Genomic DNA, 22,629 nt, shown 5'->3' on the forward strand with positions numbered 1-22,629 from the left:
GATCATAGAGAGGACAGACTGGATGATCAAAAGATGCTCCTCCCTCCTTTCATTGTTCAAAGTTTAAGATCTTCAAGTGTGCTTGCCTGGATGAGGCAAAACTCCCCTTTATCTTCAAAGTAGAGCTGTCCTGAAATACAATAGCAGTTAAAGAACTGGGATCAAACTGAGGTTCTGCTAATTTCCTTTTCATTGAAAATGTATTTTGTGTGTTATTTTGTGGTCCTTGGGGGAAAACAGGAATTGAAATAGGAATTTTAAAAAATCAGAGCCTACAGCAGGAAAGGAGCTGCTGTTATATATGTATATGTGGTTTTCACCAAATGATTAAAATTTTTAAAATCCTGGGAAATGTCTGGAATTGGCCATACCACATGCACATGTGTGGAACTGACTTCTGAGTGAATTGAAATGAAATTAATTGTATTTGTATAATGACATAGATAAATAGATGATGTGTTCTTATTATAAAAGATTTTTAAAGTACAATTTTATAGAATGTTTTCCTTGACGCTAATACTCCTGATAGCCAGTGTATGCACATTGACGTGTAGAATGGATATAGGATTTTTTTTTTACATAAATGGGATTGTTCTATATGTATTATTTTACAATTCATTTTTTTCACTTTATCATATGGCTTGAAGGACTTTCCATATCAATACATATTAATCTGTATCCTTTTAAAAATTGGCTGAATAATATCATGTAGTGTAGAGATGTCATAATTTATTTAATCACCAAATTATTGCTGGAAAACTGATATTTCCTACTTATTAGCTGTAACAGTGCTGCAATGAATGTGCATATACAAGTATTTCTCTATGACAGATTCTTAAAAGTTGAAGGATATGCACATTTTAAATTTTGATGGAAATGGGCAAATAAATTATCCTCTGAAAGACTAACACTCACTAACAAGGTGAGTACGAGAATGGCTGCTTCCCCACATAAGCACTAACCCTGATGTGACCAATTTCTAAGATTGAAAAAAAAAAAATGAGATTTTATTGTTTTAATTTGCCTGTTCCTTTTTACTAGTGAGGGTGAGCATCCTTTCAAAGGATAATTGTCCATGTGCATTTCTCCTGGGAATTACTTGTTTACTTTGTGAATTCCTGTTTTGTTTTTGTCCTTCCCTTATAGATTGTGGGAATTTTTTTATAATCTGCATATTAATCCTTTGCCTTTTACAAGTATTAACTTCTTTCCTCGTAATTTGTTCTTGGCTTTTAACTTATTTTAATGTTAACTTTGTAGCACAGGCACTTTTCATATGCACAGCTTCTGCATGTGCAGACTACTTAATTTTTTTATGTTCTAAGTTTTATTATTTTATGTCAGTTTCCCTCATTCCAAGATTATAAACATGTTTTCTGTGTTTTCATCCTCATAATTAATGCATTAGCTTGAACTATGTGAAATTGCTGATACTCAACTTCTTTTGACCTACAAAAAATGGTGATTTCATGTGGTTTGATCTAATATTTGTTTTTATTTGACCTGTTAACTTCTTTGGAATTTTTATGTGTGTTTGACAAGAAGAAGGGGTATACTTTTTCCCTCTCCCAATTGGTTAGTGATTTTTCTCAAAGTTATTTATCATAACCTTGCATTATTTTCAAAGGTATATTTCTGAATTGCATATTTTAGTATTCCTGCTCCATTATTAACTATAGTATAGTTTTGACATCAGACAGGTCAAGTTCCCCCTCATGGACCTTTTTTTATCCAGAGTTTCTTGATTAATCATGTGCACTTTCTCCATTTGTCATTTCTGAAAATGTGTTGAGATTTGTATTGAAATTGCAGTGAATTTTAGTTTAATTAGAGGAGATCTAGATCTTCAAAATAACTGACTTCTATTCAGGAACACTGCTATATTCCTTCATTTTTTTCAGATTTTCTTTTACGTTATTCAGCTATGTCTTAATGTCATCCTCACGCAAGTTTTGCATATTTCTTATGGATATCCTGGATATTACGTGGCTATTCTAATTTGTGCGTTTAGCTATTTTGAATGGGATTTTCCATTATCATATTTTTTATGGTCTTTGCTTGTGTGTAGTAAATCACCTGCTTTGAATCTGAACACCTTACTGACTTCTAATTAATCCCCCTAGCTTATTAGAGTCTTTGCCTTTTCTTGTAGATGATACTATCACCTGGAAATAGTGACAGTTTTGTGCCTTCCTTTCCAATATTTACACTTCTTATTTGTTGTCTTTATCATATTGCATTATTGAGGTCCACCAGGATGACGCTGAAGTTCAGTGAGGATTTTTTGTCATGTTCCTGACTTTGGTGTGATGATTGATTGTGATGACAGAGAGACCCATGAGATGGTGACAGCTGCATCAGTTAGCATGACATTAGCAGCAAGGAACTCTAACAAACACTGGTTTAAATAATAAAGTGATTTATTATCCAAGACAACACCAAGTCCAGAGTCAGGGATGATTCCAGGATTGAGAAGCCAGGTTCATTTTATCTCTCTGCACTGCTCTTCTCAGTTGGCCAGAACTCCCCCTCAGACCATTTGCCATCAGCATCATAGGATGGCTGCCAGAATTCCTGGTGTCTCTTTCACATACAATGTCAAGAGAAAGTCTGTATCTGTCCAGTATGTTCTTAGAAGCAAGAAACCTTTGTCAGAATTTCCCCCTCTACCTCTCTCCCCCTGGCGACTCTTCCCTTCATTTTTCATTTTCAGGGTTGGCTCACATACCCACTTCCAAACCAGAGACCGCCAAGAGAATGGAATTACCATCATTGGCTGAGACTAATCATCTGGGAGAGAAATGAATGAGTCAACCATGGAAACTGTGAGATAAGCATCTATGTAGGAGAGCCTTCTGAGAGGAGGTGACAGATGAGGTCTTAGAGAACGAGTAGGAGCCATCTGAGTGCAGAAGGACATTCCAGGGAAAGGCAACAGTCTGTGCAAAGGCACAGAGGCATGATATAGCGTAACACATTGGGGCACCTCTAAATAGATAGGAACAGTGGAAATGTGTGGGGTAGAGGTGTGCTTTTTATGCTGGAGTTTAAATTTTATCCTGAAAGCCATGAAAAACCTTTTAAGAAGAGGATTTGTTACCGACCAGGGTTCATGGCCTTCCCTAGTCAATAGAAATTGACTAGAGGCAAGACAAGAAATTCAGGCAAGGCTTTATTGGGGCCCCTGCTGTAGCAGTGGGGAGCGAGAACAAACAACAGGTTCCCTTGCTTGCTGGCTCCCTGAGGGGGGCAAGCGTGTTCCTTCTATGGGGTGAGGATAGGGGTGTGTCCAGGGATCAGGCCAGAGGGGTGGCTTAGGTGTTTTGCTTACCCCTCTGGTGGTGTTGTGTGCAGGAGGTATTCTCAGTACCCTGCTTTTGCTCCTGACACCCTGTTTTTGCTCCAGGCTCTTCAAAAGTGGCAGTTGGGTTTTTTGATCTCTGTATCTTTTGGCTCCAGTATTTGCCCCAACTGCACATGCACACAGTTATTTTTAGTCCCATACAGTTTCTTTGTATTTTGTTGCTGGAGGAGAGGTGTGTCCAGGTGCAAGCACTGCAGCAAAGGGTCCCAGGTCCCAGCCTGACTCAGATTCATATGACTAATTAGGCATTTTAAAATGATTGTTCTGGCAACAATTCAGAAGGAGCCAGACTGAGATCAGGGAAACCAGTGAGGAGGCCATTGCTGTCCTGCAGTTGAGAAGTGGTAAGCATGGGGGGGATGGAGAGGCAGGGACTGCTTTGAAAGTGAACATGGTGGCAGAGTTTGTAGAAGCTGGTGACAGATATGGGGTGAGCAGTGAGTGAGAAGTCACGGCCAACCCTTAGATTTCTGGCATGGGTAGAAGGTGATGCCATTTACTATATAGTAACTGGTAGAGGAGGGAAAGTCTGGGGTGGGAGATACAGACTGGATGTAGGATACGAGCCTACATCCAGGTGTGTGGTGAGTCTGCAGCTCATTGGACGGTTTTGAGTTGAGATGGGTCAGAGATTCATTAACATGTGTTTCTCAAACTAAACTAAGTCATGTTCAAACTTCTCTGGTCAAATAAATTTGGGAAATATTGAGTTAAATAAAGCAAAACTGGTTTCTTCTCTTTGGGACCTCTCAGACATTTTAATATGTAAATAGTAATGTTACTGAGTGTTTACTGTGAGCCAACCACTTCCCCCAGGTTAATTCATGACTCCTCTGTGCACAGTATCCCCATGCGGTATGGCCTGAATTTTTCCATTTTATAGATTTCACTGAACGGAGAGATTAAGTAACTTGCTCAAGGTCACATGACAATACAAGGCCAGGATTCAGACACAGAAAGATAATTTAAGAGCTTATATTCTTTTTAATTTCAGCTTTATTGAGGTATAATGGACAAATAAAATTGATAGATATTTAAAGTATATATTGTGGCAATTTGATGTACATTGTGAAAAGATTCCTCGTACTTAACTGATTAGCACATTCATTACCTCACATATTTATCAGTTTTGTTTTGTTTTGTTTTGGTGAGAACATTTAAGTTCTACTCTCTTGCAAATTTCAATTGTATAAAACAGTGTTATCAACTATAATGACCATGTTTTACATTAGAACATCAAACCTTATTCATCTTACAGCTGAAAGTTTGCACCCTTTCCCTGTTTCTCCCACCCCCTAGCCCATGGCGACCACTTTTCTACTTTCTGTTTCTATGAGTTTGACTTTTCTTTGTTGTTGTGTTTTGTTGTTGTTGTTTATTTTAGATTCCACATATAAGTGATACCTTGGAGAATTTGTCTTTCTCTGACTTATTTCACCTACATAATGCCCTCAAGGCCCATCCATGTTGTCACAAATGGCAGGATTTTCTTCTTTCTTATGGTTGAATAATATTCCATTGTATACATATACCACATCTTCTATCTTCTTTATCCATTCATCCATTGATGGCCATTTAGGTTGTTTCCATATCTTGGCTATTGTGAATAATGCTGCAATGAACATGGGAGTGCAGATATCTCTTCAAGATCCTATTTTCATTTCCTTTGGATATATACTCAGAAGTGGGGATTGTTAGATCATATGGTAGTTCTATTTTTAATTTTGGGGGGACCCTCCATACTGTTTTCCATAGTGGCTGCACCAACAGTGCACAGAAGTTCCCTTTTCCCTACATCCTCACCAGCACATGTAATCACTTGTCTTTTTGATGATAGCCATGACTTTTTTTGAAGTATAGTTTTTGTACAATATTATATAAGTTAGAGCTATACAATATAGTGATTCACAATTTTTAAAGGTTATACTCCATTTATAGTTATTATAAAATATATCTGAAGAAAACCATTTTTTGAAAAGATATGTGCACCCCAGTGTTCATTGCAGCACTATTTACAGTAGCCAAGATATGGAAGCAACCTAAGTGTCCATTGACAGATGAATGGATAAAGAAGATGTGGTATATATACACAATGGAACATTACTCGGCCATAAAAAAGAATGAAATAATGCCATTTGCAGCAACATGGCTGGACCTAGAGATTATCATACTGAGTAAAGTAAGCCAGACAGAGAAAGACAAATATCATATGATATCGCTTATATGTGGAATCTAAAAAATGATACAAATGAGCTTATTTACAAAACAGAAATAGACTCACAGATATAGAAAACGAATTTATGGTTACCAGAGGGGAAAGGGGGTGATAAATTAGGAGTTTAGGATTAAAATATACACACCACTATATATAAAATAGATAACCAACAAACACCTACTGTATAGTACAGGAAACTATACTCAGTATCTTGTAATAACCTATAATGGAAGAGAATTTTAAAAAGAATATATATGTGTGTGTGTGTGTGTATGTATATATATATATATAAAACTGAATCACTTTGCTGTACATCCGAGACTAACACAACATTGTAAATCAACTATATTTTAAGAAAAATTTTTTAAAAAGAAAATATAAAAATAAAATATTGGCTATATTCCTGGTGTTATACAATATATCCTTGTTGCTTATTTTATACCTAATAGTTTATACCTTTCAATCCCCTACTCCTGTATTTCCCCTTCCTCTTCCCTCACCCAACTGGTAACCAATAGTTTTTTTCTCTGTGAGTTTGCTTTTTTGTTATATTCGCTAGTTTGTTGTGTTTTTTAGATTCCACATATAAGTGATATTATACAGTATTTGTCTTTCTCTGTCTGACTTATTTCACTTAGCATAATGCCCTCCAAGTCCATCTATGTTGCTGCAATGGCAAAATTTCCTTCTTTATGGCTAAGTAGTATTCCACTGTATATATACACAACATCTTCTTTATCCATTCATCTGTTGGTAGACACTTAGGTTGCTTCCATATCTTGGCAATTGTAAATAATGTTGCTGTGAACATTGGGGTGCATATATCTTTTTGAATTAGTGTTTTTGGTTTTTTTCTGATATATACCCAGGAGTGGAATTGCTAGGTCATATGGTAGTTCTATTTTTAGTTTTTTGAGGAATCTCCGTATCGTTTTCTACAGTGATAGCCATAATTTTTGATGAGAGCTTTTACTCTTAACCTTAATAGTAATGTCCAAAAGGTGATAGTGTGCACAGTTTCCCAAACTAATTTCAAGGAACAATGGACAAGGACACAAGTGACCTGCAGAGCTGTGTTGAGTAATGCTGCAGTAGCATGGTGGAGCCATGCATATGGTTGAGACTCTAAGGGGGAGGGTACAGAGTGACAAGAGCAGAGAGCTGAGGCTACCACAAATAGAGGTGAAAAGACTGTGGAAAAGACAGAGGTAGCTTAGAATCATGAGATGGAAACCAAGAGAGTGTGAAGTCACAGAGGTAGAGTGGTCAGTAGGAGGACAGAAGAGAACACACATTGTCTTTAGCAACATGGTGATCATTGGATATCTTGGTGAGAGCCATTTCAGTGGTCTGGAAGGGGCAGTTGACTGCTGCAATACGAGGACAAGGATTGACTGAATTCTCTTGAATTCTAGATATTGAAATTAAAAAAAAATGGTAAGACGAAGGTTTCAAAATGTTCAGCTACTCTAGAGGCATGACCAGGAGGTTGGTAGATGATGACCACAAGGAGAAGTGAGATTGATGTTCATGTCTAGGAAGAACATTAGGATTTGCTGTGAAGTGTGTGTGAGTGTGTGTGTCTAAGTTTCCATTCGTCTATACTTTCCTGAGTCACTGGGATGACTCTTACGGGTTTTAAATAGAATGAGCAGGCAGCTTCCCAAGGATATTCAGAGGCATCAGGAACATTTCTAGTGTGAGATATTTTGCAGTGTCTATGCCTGAAAGTGAAAACTCTCATCTGAAAAAGTACATGTCATTCTCAGGATCTTTTCTTTAAACCCATAAGACATGAGCTTCACTTGAAGGATTAGACTATATCCCCAGCAAAGGGAAGATAAAGGAATCACACAGGAGTTTAATGGCATACCATCTTACTACAGTTGGAAGTCTGCATGCTGCTTAATGTGGATAGAAAACATTTGGGGCACCGATAGCACATGCATAATACAGTGAACTTGAAAGCTTATTTCTAACCTAAACCATTAATCCCCACAACAGCAAGTGATTTTTTTTTTTTTTTGGCTTCCAGGATACACGTAATTAGGTGACCATAAAACCTATTAGGCAAACCTTTTGAGAGTGAAAGGGGCACTGTAATAGTGCTGCTAGGAAACAGGCATACCGTGGGACTGTACCAGGCAAATAGGGACAAGTGATCACCTTACATATAATGATACTGTGGTTTCAGCAAATGAAATTGGCCAATAACACAAGACTCTTCGTCTTTAGTTAAGAAGTGAGGGTCTCTCTGGGCCTCTCAGATCCCCTTCTCTTCAGGAAAACATGGTGGTTTGGAACAAGCTTTGGAGTCAGGCAGGCTTGGGTACAAACTCCTGCTCTGTTGTGTCCTGGCGTCATGACCTTGTGCAGGTTACTTAACGTCTCTGAGCCTCATTTCCTCATCTCCTCTTATGAATATCACATGATCATGTGCTTAAAATATCTATCGCTGTAAAAATTTATTAAAAATTTTAGTGCTCTTTTCCCCTCTCCCACAATGTTTCTCAATAGATACAGGAGAAATAGCTCCGCTTCGTATATGCAGGTGATTGGTGCTTTCAGGGAAAGTATATGTATAGTGTCAAGTGGGACTTTTTTTGAGAGACCTAGACTGGAAGGGATCTGGTCCATTTTTCAGGTAAAAAGTCTAAGACTCATAGAACTGAAGTGGCATGTCGAAGGACACACAGAGAGTTCTGTGGAACTGAATCTAGGTCCCCAGAATTCCAGGCCACTGTTCTTTCCACGCCATCATATTTCCTAGAAGTGGAGTGATGACCTCTTCCTTCTCTCCCACTCTTCCTTCACTCTTCTTGTCCCTATCCTCAATTCAAGAGTAGAGCACCCCTCCCAGAGACAGGATGGCTACACTGATCAACATAAGTAGATCAATCAGAAGTTAGCCCACCTCAGCAAGGATGGTTCTGGTTAATAGGCAACAAATATGTGACCTCCATAGAGACCTGACAATTTCGTGTGTTCTTGAGCAGTGGTTGTCAATCCTTTCAGATTCAGTGTGCCCTTCAGATTCAGTAACAAAGATCTTAATGTTCTCTCTACCATCCTGAAATGAAACTCAGAGAAAACACAGTCTACTTACACATAACTTTAAAAGTCAAAATAATGCTCTAAGTGTAACGACAGGAGAACTTAGAAGTAATTCATTATAAAATAGTTAAGTCTTTCCAAAGCTTTTTCTTAAGCATGATTCACCAGGAGGCAGAATGAAGGCATGGGATGCTGGCTCCTCTGTGAATGTAATGGGGGGGGGGGGGAACATGGGCACCACTCAACAGATGCAAGAACGTGTGCTACTATGTAGGCATCTTGGACACCTTAGCCATTTCGGACAGCAGTGATGTGATGTTCTGAACAGGTAAACAGCTCTTGGCAAGATACTTCCTTCAATTTACCCAGTGGTTGTATGCCTGAAAAATTCAAAATATGTTAAAATCATATCTAAATGCTTTAGGTTTAAATGTAAAACACAGGTAGATTCTAGATTCAAATCATTCTAAATAGGTTTCTCACCAACATGGATAATATTTAATAGGACATCTAAAAGTTATGTGGGATGCAAAATAATTCTTTATTTTGTGGGACCATCCTATGCATTTTTTGATGTCTGGCATCCTTGACGCCTACCCACTAAATGATGCTGACCCTGCCAATCATTGTGACCACCAAAAAAAGCCTCTACAATTTTCTAAAATACCCTCCTCCCTGCCAGGTGGTGGTACCGCTTTCTTTGTGTCCCTGCTCTGCAGGTTTACGGGGCATTCCATAGTTGGGTACCAGCCCAGAGTGACTTGGGGTGCCACAGAGGGAACCTGAATGGTGGTGACCAGTGATGCCATTTGCCAAAGCCTGGAATGAGCAGTGCACAACCTGCTTGACTGTACACAGCAGGCACACAGCCTGTCCATCATCAGTGGCCAGTCTTTTCCTTCAGCATCTTTTGATTCTCGCTATTTCACTTCATGAAGTATTTCAAGTTGAATAATGATAAGAATGTTATAAAAATAGTTATATTTACTAAAATATAAGTTAACATTATTGTTTCCTATGTGTCAGAAACTTTCAGCTATTATATAATTTTAATTGGGCTGCATAATTATAGAAATTTGAAAGCTATTTCCTTTTCCTTAAGCATTGTCATATCACTTCTAAAAAACGTTTTTAGCCATTGAGCTTTGTGAATACATTTAGGAGGCTTCACATGTACTGATGAAGTAAAATAAATTCAATGAAACAGTGTAGATTGTCTCACTAATTTAACATTTCTGGTCTCTTTGGACATGCTTGTCCAGTTCATCAGAAAAGGCATGTAGGAAACTTTAAGCATCTATCACATAAAGAAAATTAAGAAAATATGGATAACCAACTATAATATAATTTCCCTTGTACTCTGTAATAGTGGACTTGTTAGAAAACTAATGTGTTGATAGAATGATACTGCTTGTCAATAGATTGTATGTACATATTGCTTAGAAATAGGCCAATGTAGCCTAATTTTCTTTGGTAAGATAGTAACATATAATTCCTATAGCTTTTTTTGATACAGACAGCACTTATGCATCCATAATTTTGTGTAACCCTCACCCCAGCCTTATGAGGTAGGTGTTACTCCTGTGTTGTTAAGCAAGCTGAGCTCCAAGAATATTTTTTTAATTTTTATTTTATATCAGGGTATAGTTGATTTACAATGTATTAGTTTCAGGTGTATAGCAAAGTGATTCGGTTATACATATATCTATTCTTTTTCAGATTCTTTTCCCTTACAGGTTATTATAGAATATTAAGCAGTTTCCTGTGCTGTATAGTAGGTCCTTGTTGTTTATCTGTTTTATATATAGTAGTTTGTATCTGCTAATCCAAAACTCCTAATTTATCCCTCCCCCCCACCTTCCCCCTCTGGTAACCATAAGTTTATTTTTGAAGTCTGTGAGTCTGTTTCTGTTTTGTAAATAAGTTCATTTGTATCACTTTTTTTTTTAGATTCCACATATAAGCCATATCATATGATATTTGTCTTTCTCTGTCTGCCTTACCTCACTTAGTAAGATAATCTCTAGGTCCATCCATGTTGCTACAAATGGCGATGGCTGAGTAATATTCTTTTATATGGCTGAATAATATTCCATTGTATATACGTACCGCATCTTCTTTATTCATAAATTGGTCGATGGAAGTTACTTAAGAACTAAAGTCTCATAAGTAAGTGGCAGAACTGGGTTGTCCAACCTTTGTCTGGTCTACTTTCCACTCTATCCCACTAAAAATTTGAGCCTAGAGATGACGGGAAAAGTATTATGAAACTCCCGCACATCTAATGCTAGTGGTTATAAAAACTATGACAGGGAAGAAAGCATTTATTTCCCTGCCTAACTCCTCCTTTCCAGAAACATAAGAGAATACTTCTGTTGTTGAGATCAAAGTACTGGAATACTTGGGCGACTTTGAAACATCAGTAATCTAGCTGATTTTATCACAGCATTTATCTAGCAGCATTTGTAGACTAGCAGCCTATAGGCCTAAAAATACCCACAGGCTCTTTTTGTATGGACTGCACAGATTTTTTTTTTTAATTTGAATTTTAAAGCTTTCAGATGGAGCTCAATATGGTCAATTTTCCGCAGTCACCACCACTCCCTACTGTCCCATACCTAGCCTGCACTCATTCACATCAGGCACCTGCCTGGCCTGTAGAGGCACTCGCTTTTGTGACCCTGGATTAATGACCATGATTATGTCTCTCCCAGAAGCCACTATTTCACCTTGCTAGTGCTCTATTTTTCCTTCTTAGATCCTGGATTTCTCAGAAGAAAAATAAATTTGGGAAGGGGGACAGGGAGTGCTGGGGAGATGGGCTGAAATTTTACATAATGTAACTGAGAAGGTGACATTTGTTTAACAACCTGCAAAGAGGGACAGAGTGTGAATGCGTCTGAAGGCAGAGTGCTCCAAGCAGAGAGAACAGCAAGCGAGAGCTTAACTGGCATGTTTGTTTGAGGGACAGCCAGGCTTCTGTGGCTGGAGTGGCATGAACAAGGGGGAGGGTCCTAGCAGAACAAGGGCAGAGAGGTTAGGAGAGGAGGGGAGGGCTCACTGAGTAGAGCCCTAGACATCCCCGCAAGGACTTGGTTTATACTCTGAGGAAGATGAAAAACCACTAGAGGACATTGAGCAGATGAGTGGCATGATCCATGTTATGTTTTCAAAGGATGACTCCAGCTGCCGTGTCGACAATGACCCTTACATAGGCAAGGGCTAAAGCAGGGGGACCAGATGAGATGCTGCTGCAGTAATGTAAGTGAGAAAGATGGAGGCTTAGACCAGGTTGGTAGCGGTGGACATAGTAGGAAGTGGTCCGATTCTGGGTGTGTTTTGAAGATAGAGACATAGAAGTTGCTGATGGGTCCATTGTGAGAGTGAACAGAGGAAAGTCAAGGTTTTTGGTCTGAGCAACTGGAAGAATGGAGTTGCCATCAACAAAATACTGCAGTCCGGAAACCTGAGGTTTCCCTTTACCTCTTGTTATAGGAGAAGGATATGGAAAACAGAAGGCAGAGGGAGAATAGGTTGCGTATTAGGAAAAGGAGACTTAAGGAGGAAAGGCCATTTACATGAGAAAATGCTGTTAGGTAAGAACAAAGAGCATGGAAGATCTTTGTGACCACAGGACAGTGAAAATAGCCAAAGGGGCTGGGAGTGGTCTTTCTAGAGCAGTAATGCCACTCATATACAATATGTTGCTTTCACTGCTTTCCCAAAGAGGAGAGTAAAATGACCTTTCTTCTGGGGATATGGAATACCAGATATGTAAAGATGTAGTATTCCAGAAAGTCATAACTCTTGTCATCTTTCCTTACACTGTGAACATTTTCTCCCTTCAGGTTTCATGGAGTATTATATGATGGTAGAAAAATTACAGCTTCCATTTATTTTTTTTTTAATTTTTATTGAAGTGAAGTTCATAACATAAAATCAACCATTTTAACATGAAAAATATAGTACCATTTAGTACATTCACAGCTTTGCAACTAACACCTCTCTCTAGTTCCAAAACATTTTCATCACCCTAAAAGGAAACCTGGTACCCATTAAGCAGACAATCCCCATTCATTTCCTCCCTCAGCCCCTGGCAACCACCAGTATGCTTCCTGTCTCTATGAATTTACCTGTTCTGGATATTTCATATGGAGATAAATGGAATCATATGTTATGTAAGCTTCTGTGTCTGTCCACTTTCACTCAGCATGTCTTTGACATTCATCCATGTTGGATCATGTCTATAATGATTGAATAATATTATTATATGGATAAACCACATTTTATCTATTCATCCGTTTATGGACGTTTGGGTTGTTTCCAACTTTTTACTATTGGACTACTGCTGCTTTGAACATTTTTGTACAAGTATTTGTTTGAGTACTTGTTTTTAATTCTTTGGAGTATATACCTTGGAGTAGAAGTGCTGGATCATATGGTAATTCTGTTTGACTTGAGGAACTGCCAAACTGTTTTCTATAGCAGCTGAGCCATTTTAAAATCCCATCAGCAATGTTCAAGGGTTCCAGTTTCTCCTCACCCTTAACCAACACTTGTTATTTTCAGGTTTTAAAAAATTATAGCTGTGGTTTATGTCAAAAAGTGTTTTCCTATGTTTTCCTCTAAGAGTTTTATAGTGTCTGGTCTTACATTTAGGTCTTTAATGTATTTGGAGTTTATTTTTGTGTATGGTGTTAGGAAGTGTTCTAATTTCATTCTTTTACATGTAGCTGTCCAGTTTTCCCAGCACCACTTATTGAAAAGGCTGTCGTTTCTCCATTGTACGTTCTTCCTTCCTTATGGAATCTTAAAAACAAAAACAAAAACAAAAACAAAACCATGGTACTGATGAACCTAGTTGCAGGGCAGGAATAAAGATGTAGACATAGAGAATGGACTTGAGGACATGGGGTGGGAGGGCGAAGCTGGGGCAGAGTGAGAGTAACATTGACATATATACACTACCAAATGTGAAATAGTTGGCTGGTGGGAAGCAGCAGCATAGCACAGGAAGATCAGCTCTGTGCTTTGTGATGACCTAGAGGGGTGGGATAAGGAGGGTGGGAGGGAGGCTCGAGGGAGGGGACACGGGGACATGTGTATGCATATAGCTGATTCGCTTTGTTGTGCAACAGAAACTAACACAGTATTGTGAAGCAATTATACTCCAATAAAGATCTATTTAAAAAAATTATAGCCATTCTAGTGGGTGTGAAGTGCTATCTTATTGTGGTAACAACTAATGATGTGGATCTTCTTTTCATGTGCTTGTTGGCCCTTTGTATTTTGCTTGCATGTTTTATGGTATCTTTCATTTAGGCTGCTCAGGACTGTCATACCAGAGCTATTAGGAAATATCTGTTGATATTTAAAAGATAAAACCAGTAATTCAGTCCTGCACATCATTTCCCCCCAGTTTTATTGAGATATAATAGACATACATCACTGTATAAGTTTAAGGTATACAGCATAATGGCTTGACTTACAAGTGTTGTGAAATGATTACTGCACTACCTTCAGTTAGCATCCATTATCTCATATAAATGTAACAAAAAGAAAAAAATTTTTCCTTGTGATAAGGACTCTTGGGATCTACTCTCTTAACAACTTTCATATATATCATAGAGCAGTATTAACTATAGTTATCATGTTGTACATTATATTCCTTATACCTATTTATAACTGGAAGTTTGTACCTTTTAACTCCCTTCCTCTAATTCTCCCTCTTGCCACTCCCTGTCTCTGGTAACTACAAATCTAATTCCTTTTTCTATGAGTTTTTAAAAAGAATTAGATTCCACATATAAGTGAGATCATACAGTGTTCGTCGTTCTCTACCTGACATATCATTTAGCATAATGCCTTCCACGTCCATCCATGTTGTCACAAATGGCAGGATTTTCTCATTTTTTGGTGGCTGAATAATATTCTGTTGTGTGTGTGTGTGTGTGTGTGCGTATCACAAGTTCTTTGTGTATATATATATATTCACAGATGAATGGACATTGAGGCTGTTTCCATGTCTTGACTATTGTAAATAATGCTGCTATGAACACGGGGGTGCAGATATCGTTTCAAGTTAGTGTTTTTGTTTCCTTTCAATATATTCTCAGAAGGGGAACTTCTGGATCATATGGTAGTGCAAAATTTTTAACTTTTGCACTTTTAACTTTTTGAGGAACCTCCATACTGTTTTCTATAGTGCCTGTACCAGTTTATAATCCTGCCAACAGTGCACCAGGGTTCCCTTTTCTCCACATCCTTACCAGCATTTATCTCTTTTTTTTTTTTAACATCTTTATTGGAGTATAATTGCGTTACAATGGTATGTTAGTTTCTGCTTTATAACAAAGTGAATCAGTTACACATATACATATGTCCCCACATCTCTTCCCTCTTGCATCTCCCTCCCTCCCACCCTCCTATCCCACCCCTCTAGGTGGTCACAAAGCACCGAGTTGACCTCCCTGTGCTATGCGGCTGCTTCCCACTAGCTAGCTATTTTACGTTTGGTAGTATATATATGTCCATGCCACTCTCTCACTTTGTCCCAGCTTACCCTTCCCGCTCCCCGTATCCTCAAGTCCATTCTCTAGTAGGTCTGTGTCTTTATTCCCGTCTTGCCCCTAGGTTCTTCATGACCTTTTTTTTTTTTTTAGATTCCATATATATGTGTTAGCATATGGTATTTGTTTTTCTCTTTATGACCTACTTCACTCTGTATGACAGACTCTAGGTCCATCCACCTCACTACAAATAACTCAATTTTGTTTCTTTTTATGGCTGAGTAATATTCCATTGTATATATGTGCCACATCTTCTTTATCCATTCATCTGTTGATGGACACTTAGGTTGCTTCCATGTCCTGGCTATTGTAAATAGAGCTGCAATGAACACTGCGGTACATGACTCTTTTTGAATTATGGTTTTCTCAGGGTATATGCCCAGTAGTGGGATGGCTGGGTCACATGGTAGTTCTATTTTTAGTTTTTTAAGGAACCTCCATACTGTTCTCCATAGTGGTTGTATCAATTTACATTCCCACCAACACTGCAAGAGGGTTCCCTTTTCTCCACACCCTCTCCAGCATTTATTGTTTGTAGATGTTTTGATGATGGCCATTCTGACCGGTGTGAGATGATATCTCACTGTAGTTTTGATTTGTATTTCTCTAATGATTAATGATGTTGAGCATTCTTTCATGTGTTTGTTGGCAATCTGTATATCTTCTTTGGAGAAATGTCTATTTAGGTCTTCTGCCCATTTTTGGATTGGGTTGTTTGTTTTTTTCATATGAGCTGCATAAGCTGCTGGTAAATTTTGGAGATTAATCCTTTGTCAGTTGCTTCATTTGCATATATTTTCTTCCATTCTGAGGGTTTTCTTTTCGTCTTGTTTATGGTTTCCTTTGCTGTGCAAAAGCTTTTAAGTTTCATTAGGTCCCATTTGTTTATTTTTGTTTTTATTTCCATTACTCTAGGAGGTGTGTCAAATAGGATCTTGCTGTGATTTATGTCATAGAGTGTTCTGCCTATGTTTTCCTCTAAGAGTTTGACATTGTCTGGGCTTACATTTAGGTCTTTAATCCATTTTGAGTTTATTTTTGTATATGGTGTTAGGGAGTGTTCTAATTTCATTCTTTTACATGTAGCTGTCTCTTTTTGTTTATTTATTTGTTTTGTCTTTTTGATGATGACCATTCTAAAAGGCATGAAATGATATGTCATTGTGGTTTTGATTTGTATTTCTCTAATGACTAGTGATGTTTAGCCTAGTTTCGTGTACCTGTTGGCCTTTCACTTATCCTGTTTAGAAAAATGTCTATTCAGGCCTTTTTCCCATTTTAAAATTGAATTATTTGGAGTTTTTATTTTGCTATTGAGTTGTATGAGTTCTTTGTATATTTTGGATATTAACCCCTACTCAGATATGGCTTGGAAATTTTTTTCCCATTCCATAGGTTTTCACTTTGTTGTTTGCTTCTTTTGCTTGCAGGATCTTTTTAGTTTAATGTAGTCCCACTTGTTTTTGATTTGGTTGCTTGTGCTTTAGGGATCATATCCAGAAAATCATTGCCAAGACCTATGTCAAGGAGCTTTTTTTCCTATGTTTTCTTCTAGGAGTTTCATGGTTTCAGGTTTTACATTTAAGTCTTTAATCCACTGCAAGTTAATTTTTGTGAGTAGTGGAAGTTTGGGGTCTAGTTTCATTCTTTCACATGTGAATATCCTCCTGCTTTGTTCTTCTTTCTCAGAATTGATTTGGCTATTTAGGGTCTTTTGTGGTTCCATATAAATTTAGGATTTATTTTCTACTTCTGTAAAAAATTTCATTGGAATCTTGATAGGGATTGCATTGAATCTATAAATCGCTTTTGGTAGTATTGACATTTTAACAATATTAATTCTTCTAATCATGAACATGGGATACCTTTCCATTCATTTGTGTCTTCTTCAATTTCTTTCACCAGTGTCTTGTAATTTTCAGAGTAGAGATCTTTCACCTCCTTGGCTAAGTTTATCCCTAAATATTTTATTGTTTTTGATGCTGTTGTAAAAGAGATCTTTTTTTTTCAGATAATTTATTGTTACTGTATAGAAACACTACTGATTTTTCTATGTTAAATTTGTATCCTGCAACTTCACTGAATTTGGCAATTAGCTCCAATAGTCTTTTGGTGGAGTCTTTAGGATTTTCCATGTATAAAAATATGTCACCTGCAAATAGAGATAATTTTACTTCTTCCTTTCCAATTTGGATGCCTTTTATTTATCTTTCTTGCCTGATTGCTCTGGCCAGGACTTCCAGTACTATGTTGAATAGGAGTGGTGACAGTGAGCACCCTTGTCTTGTCCCTAATCTTAGAGGAAAAGCTTTCAATCTTTCACCATTGAGTATGATGTGAGCCATGGGCTTATCATATATGGCCTTTATTATGTTGAGGTGCATTCCTTCTATAGCTAATTTGTTGAGTTTTTATCAAATGGATGTTGAATTTTGTCAAAAGCTTTTTCTGCATCTATTAAGATGATCAGATGATTTTTTTTCTTTCATTCTGTTAATTTGATATATCACATTAATTTGTGTATGTTGAACCATCCTTGCATGCCAGCTCTAAATCCCACTTGATCACAGTAAATGATTCTTTTAATGTGCTGCTGGATTCAGTTTTCTAGTATTAAGAATTTCTGCATCTATATTCATCAGGCATGTTGGTCTGTAGTTTTCTAATAGTGTCCTTTCTGGCTTTGGTATCAGGGTAATGCTGGCCTCCCAAAATAAGACTGGGAGTGTTCCCTCCACTTTGATATTTTTGGAAGAGTTGAGAAGGATTGGTGTTAATTCTTTAAAATTCACCAGTGAAGCCATCTGGTCCTTGGCTTTCCTTCACTGGGAGATTTTGATTACCAATTCAATCTCCTTACTAGTAATTAGTTGATTCACACTTTCTATTTCTTCTTGTTTCAGTCTTGGTAGTTTGTATGTTTCTGAGAATTTTTCCATTTTCTCTAGGTTGTCCAGTTTGTTGGTGTATATTTGTTCATAGTAGCCTTTTATGATCCTTTGTATTTCTGTGGTGTCAGTTGTAGTGTTTCCTTTTTCATTTATAATTTTGTTAATTTGGGTCCTCTCTTTTTTCCTTGGTTAGTCTAGCTAAAAGTTTGTCAATTCTGTTTATCTTTTCAAAGAACCAACTCTTAGTTTGGTTAATCTTTCCTATTTTCCTGTTCTCTATTTTATTTCTGCTCTAATCTTTCTTTAGTTTTTTCTTTCTTCTGCTAACTTTGGGCTCAGTTTGACCACCATTTTCTAGTTCCTTAAGGCATAGAGTTAGGGTTTTTTATCTTTCTTGCTTCTTAATGTAGGCATTTATTGCTATGAAGTTCCCTCTTAGAACTGCTTTTGCTGCATCCCATAAGTTTTGGTATGTTGTATCTCCACTTTTGTTTCTCTCAAGATACTTTATTTCCTTGTTAATTTCTTCTTTAATCCATTGCTTGTTCAGGAGATGATTGTTTAATTTCCATTATTCATGAACTTTCCAGTTTTTCTCTTACTGATTTCTAGTTTCACACCATTGTGGTCAGAGAAGGTACTCGGTATGATTTCAATCTTCTTGAATTTGCTAAGATTTATTTTATGGCCTAACATATGGTCTTTCCTAGAAAATGTTCCATGTGCACTTGAGAAGAATGTGTATTTTGCTGTTGTCAGATAGATAGAATGTTCTCTATATGTCTGTTAGGTCCATTTGGTCTACAGTGTTGCTCAAATCTGCTGTTTCCTTATTGATTCTCTGTCTGGATGATCTGTTCTTGTTGTGAGTGAAGTATTAAAGTCCCCACTGTTATTGTATTGCTGTTTATGTCTCCTTTTAGCTGTGTTAAATTTTGATTTATGTGTTTGGGTGCACCAATGTTGGGCACATAAATATTTACAATTGTTATATCTTTTTGATGTATTGACTCCTTTATCATTACCTTCTTTGTATATTTTTACCATTTTTAGTTTACAGTCTTTTTTTTCTTAACATCTTTAGTGGAGTATAATTGCTTTACAATGGTGTGTTAGTTTCTGCTTTATAACAAAGTGAATCAGTTATACATATACATATGTCCCCATATCTCTTCCCTCTTGCATCTCCCTCCCTCCCACCCTCCCTATCCCACCCCTCTAGGTGGTCACAAAGCACCGAGCTGATCTCCCTGTGCCATGTAGCTTCTTCCCACTAGCTATCTATTTTACGTTTGGTAGTGTATATATGTCCATGCCACTCTCTCACTTTGTCCCAGCTTACCCTTCCCCCTCCCCGTATCCTCAAGTCCATTCTCTATTTTGTCTGATGTAAGTATTGCTACCTCTGCTTTTTTGTTGTTGTTTTTGTTGCCATTTGCTTGAAATATCTTTTTCCATCCCTTCACTCTCAGTCTATGTGTGTCTTTATGTCTAAAGTGAGTTTCTTGTAGGCAGCATATCATTGGATCTTGTTTTTTAATTTATTCAGCCATTCTATGTCTTTTGATTGGAGAATGTAATCCATTTATGTTTAAATTACTGATTTAAAAAAAGGGCTTACAATTGCCATTTTGTTACTTACTGTCTGGCTGTTTTGTAGATCCATTGTTCCTTGTTTCTTACCCTGCTATCTGTTTCTTATTTGATGTTTTGTGGTATCAGTATGCTTTGACTTCTTTATCATGTTCCTTTTGTAATTACTACAGGTTTTTCCCTTGTGGTTACCATGAAGCTTACATAAAAATATCTTAAAATTGTAACACTCCAGTTTAAGCTAATAACAACTTAACTTCAATACAATCCCTAAGCTTTACACTTTTACTTCTCCTCCCCCTCACATTTCAAGTTATTGATATTACAATTTGCTTTTGTTATTGTATAATAACAGATTATTGTAAGTATGGTTATTTTTACATTTGTTTTTTAACGTGTAAACTAGATTTGTAAGTAAGTGAATTGTGCACCAGCATTACTGTACAGAATCTAACTTTGACTATATTACCAGTGAGTTTTACACTGCCTTCTTACTTTTTATGATGTTAATTAGTGTCCTTTCCACTTAACAGACTCCCTTTAGCATTTCTTGTAAGGTAGGTCTAATGGTGATGAATTCCTTCAGTTTTTGTTTGTTTGGGAAAGTCTTTATCCCTCCATTTCTGAAGGACAGCTTCACCAGGTATAGTATTCTTGGTTGACAGTTTCTTTCTTTCAATATTTTGAATATGTCATGCCATTAGCTTCTGGCCTGAAAACTTTCTGTTGAGAAATCTGCCAGTAGTCTTATGGGGGTGCCCTTACATTAACTTATCTCTTTTCTCTTGCTGGTTTTAAAATTCTTTTGTCTTTGACTCTTGACAATTTATATTTATGTCTCATTAGAGCCCTTTTTGAGTTCAACCTATTTGGGATCCTGTGGGCCTCTTGGATCTTGATGTCTATTTCTCTTCCCAGGTTTGAGAAGTTTTCAGCCATTACTGTCTTTAATATATTTTCTGTCCTTTTTCTCTTCTCTTTTTGGAATTCCTTTAATACGAATATTGTTTCTTTTCATTGTGTCCCGTTAAGTCCTATGGGCTGGGGCTGGCTTCACTTTTTTTCATTCTTTTTTCTTTTTGCTTCTCTGACTGGATAATTTCAAATATCCTATCTTCCAGGTCACTGATTCTTTCTTCTGCCTGGTTGAGTCTTCTTTTGAAGATCTCTATTGATTTCTTCATTTCAGTTATTATATTTTTCAGCTTTAGGATTTGTTTGGTTTTTAAAAATGGTTTCTATTTCTTTGTTGAGCTTCTCATTTTGCTCATTCATTACTTTCCTAATTTTGTTTAGTTGTCACGTGTTCTTGTAGTTCACTAAACTTCTTTAAGAGGATTATTCTGAATTCTTTGACAGTTCATAGATCTCCATTTCTTTAGGGTTATTAGTGCTTTTTTAGTTTCCTTTAGTGTTGTCACATTTACCCGATTTTTCATGGTCCTTGATTCCTTACGCTGATATTTGTGCATTTGAGTAAGTGGTCTCCTCTTCCAGACTTTGCAGATTTGCTTTGGATTCATCAGCCAGCTCAGTTTGGGTTTCTGGTGTCTGCTGTTAGCATCCTTGGGCAGGTGAGACCTGCTATTAGAGTCTATTTTGGGGCAAGGCAACTGTTTAAGCTCTGAGATTGTGGATGGGGGTGTGTGCCACTGGCTGAGAACAGCTGGATAGGACTGAGGGCTTCATTCCATGCCCAACTGAGGCTATAGTATAGGCTCTTTTGTCTGGATTTTCTGGTCAGGCTTACTAGATGGTCGGGACTAGGAACTATACTCAGCAGTAAATGGGCCTATGAATTAACTTCCCTACCCTGGTAGGGCAGCAGGATGGGACCCAGGGCCTGCATGGCTCATTGTTTGGGGACCCAAGTCAGGCAAGAGTGTTTATTGGATATCCTGGTCAGGTGAGACTACCAGTTTTGCTCTGCAGACAGGGAAAGCCATGGGCTATACTTTTGGTTCAAATGCCACTGTTAAGCAGGGCTGTTGGATGGGCTACACAGCTTTCTGTGTGCTCTGGTAAGGTTCCCTGGTCAGATAAACTGAAGGCTGTATTCAGCAATGAGTCAGGCTTTGACTTAGTTTCCCTACATAAACTAATTTAGGCACAGTGGGAGAAGCAGCTCCTAGGCCACTCTGTTTGTGGTCTTCAATCAGTCTGATCCAGGCCCCAAGTTCTATGGCCAAACTGGACCACTTGCTTTGCTCTAAAAGCAATCAGCTCTGCCTGCCCACCTCTCAGCTCCAGTGTGGCTGGATAGTGCAGCTTCCAGGTGTTCTTACCAGCCCTTCCTGTCAGATGGAGCTATGACTCAGCCCTCCTGCCTGGGTAGGACTGAGAGAGCCCACTTCAGGTAACTCCCAAATTTTCCCAAACAAGCTTTCTGGTTGGAAGGGACAGGGATCTAGGATCCACAGTGGGTGGGGTTATGACTCAGTTCCTCTGCCTGGGTGTGAGTAGACCAGGCTCCAGGGCTGTCAAAACTCCTCCTCTGAGGATCTGAATCTGGCAGTCCTTTCCCTGGTTAGATGCACCACCAACTAGGTTCTGCATATGAGCACAGCCACTGGTTGGGACTAGTACTTGGCTCTGCAGGTAGGAACTCAGTCTGCCAAGATCTGAGTGCTGACTGTTGGAAGCCCCCCCGCCTTCTCCATCATGAATTCCCAGTGGTTGAGCCCCACAGATTCCCCTGTGATACTGGGGGGTGAAATACAGTGTAAGGGCTCCCATAAAGTGACCCACAATGCTAGGCGGGGAGCTGGATGTCACCCCTGGCTCTCTTTTCCCACTGAAGGAACTGGAGGCTCTGAGGAGATCTCTCAATGTGATCAGCATAGCCATTCCTCTTATCCTCCCAATGCAGTCTGTCTTGGTCTCTGTGGTACAGGAGGGTACTTCAGCCTCACTTGCATGTATTAGGATTTTCTCAGTGGTGTC

The 22,629-nt window shown here is 38.0% G+C and overlaps 1 protein-coding gene across 8 annotated transcripts in view; it reads left to right on the forward strand.

Annotated features, from left to right (window-relative positions):
• The window catches only part of FRMD3 (FERM domain containing 3), a 381,549-nt gene that overhangs the window by 352,314 nt on the left and 6,606 nt on the right, over nucleotides 1–22,629 (forward strand). The window lies entirely within an intron of this gene.

Source organism: Balaenoptera acutorostrata, chromosome 6, assembly GCF_949987535.1.
Source record: "Balaenoptera acutorostrata chromosome 6, mBalAcu1.1, whole genome shotgun sequence".
NCBI classification, from domain to species: Eukaryota; Metazoa; Chordata; class Mammalia; order Artiodactyla; family Balaenopteridae; genus Balaenoptera; species Balaenoptera acutorostrata.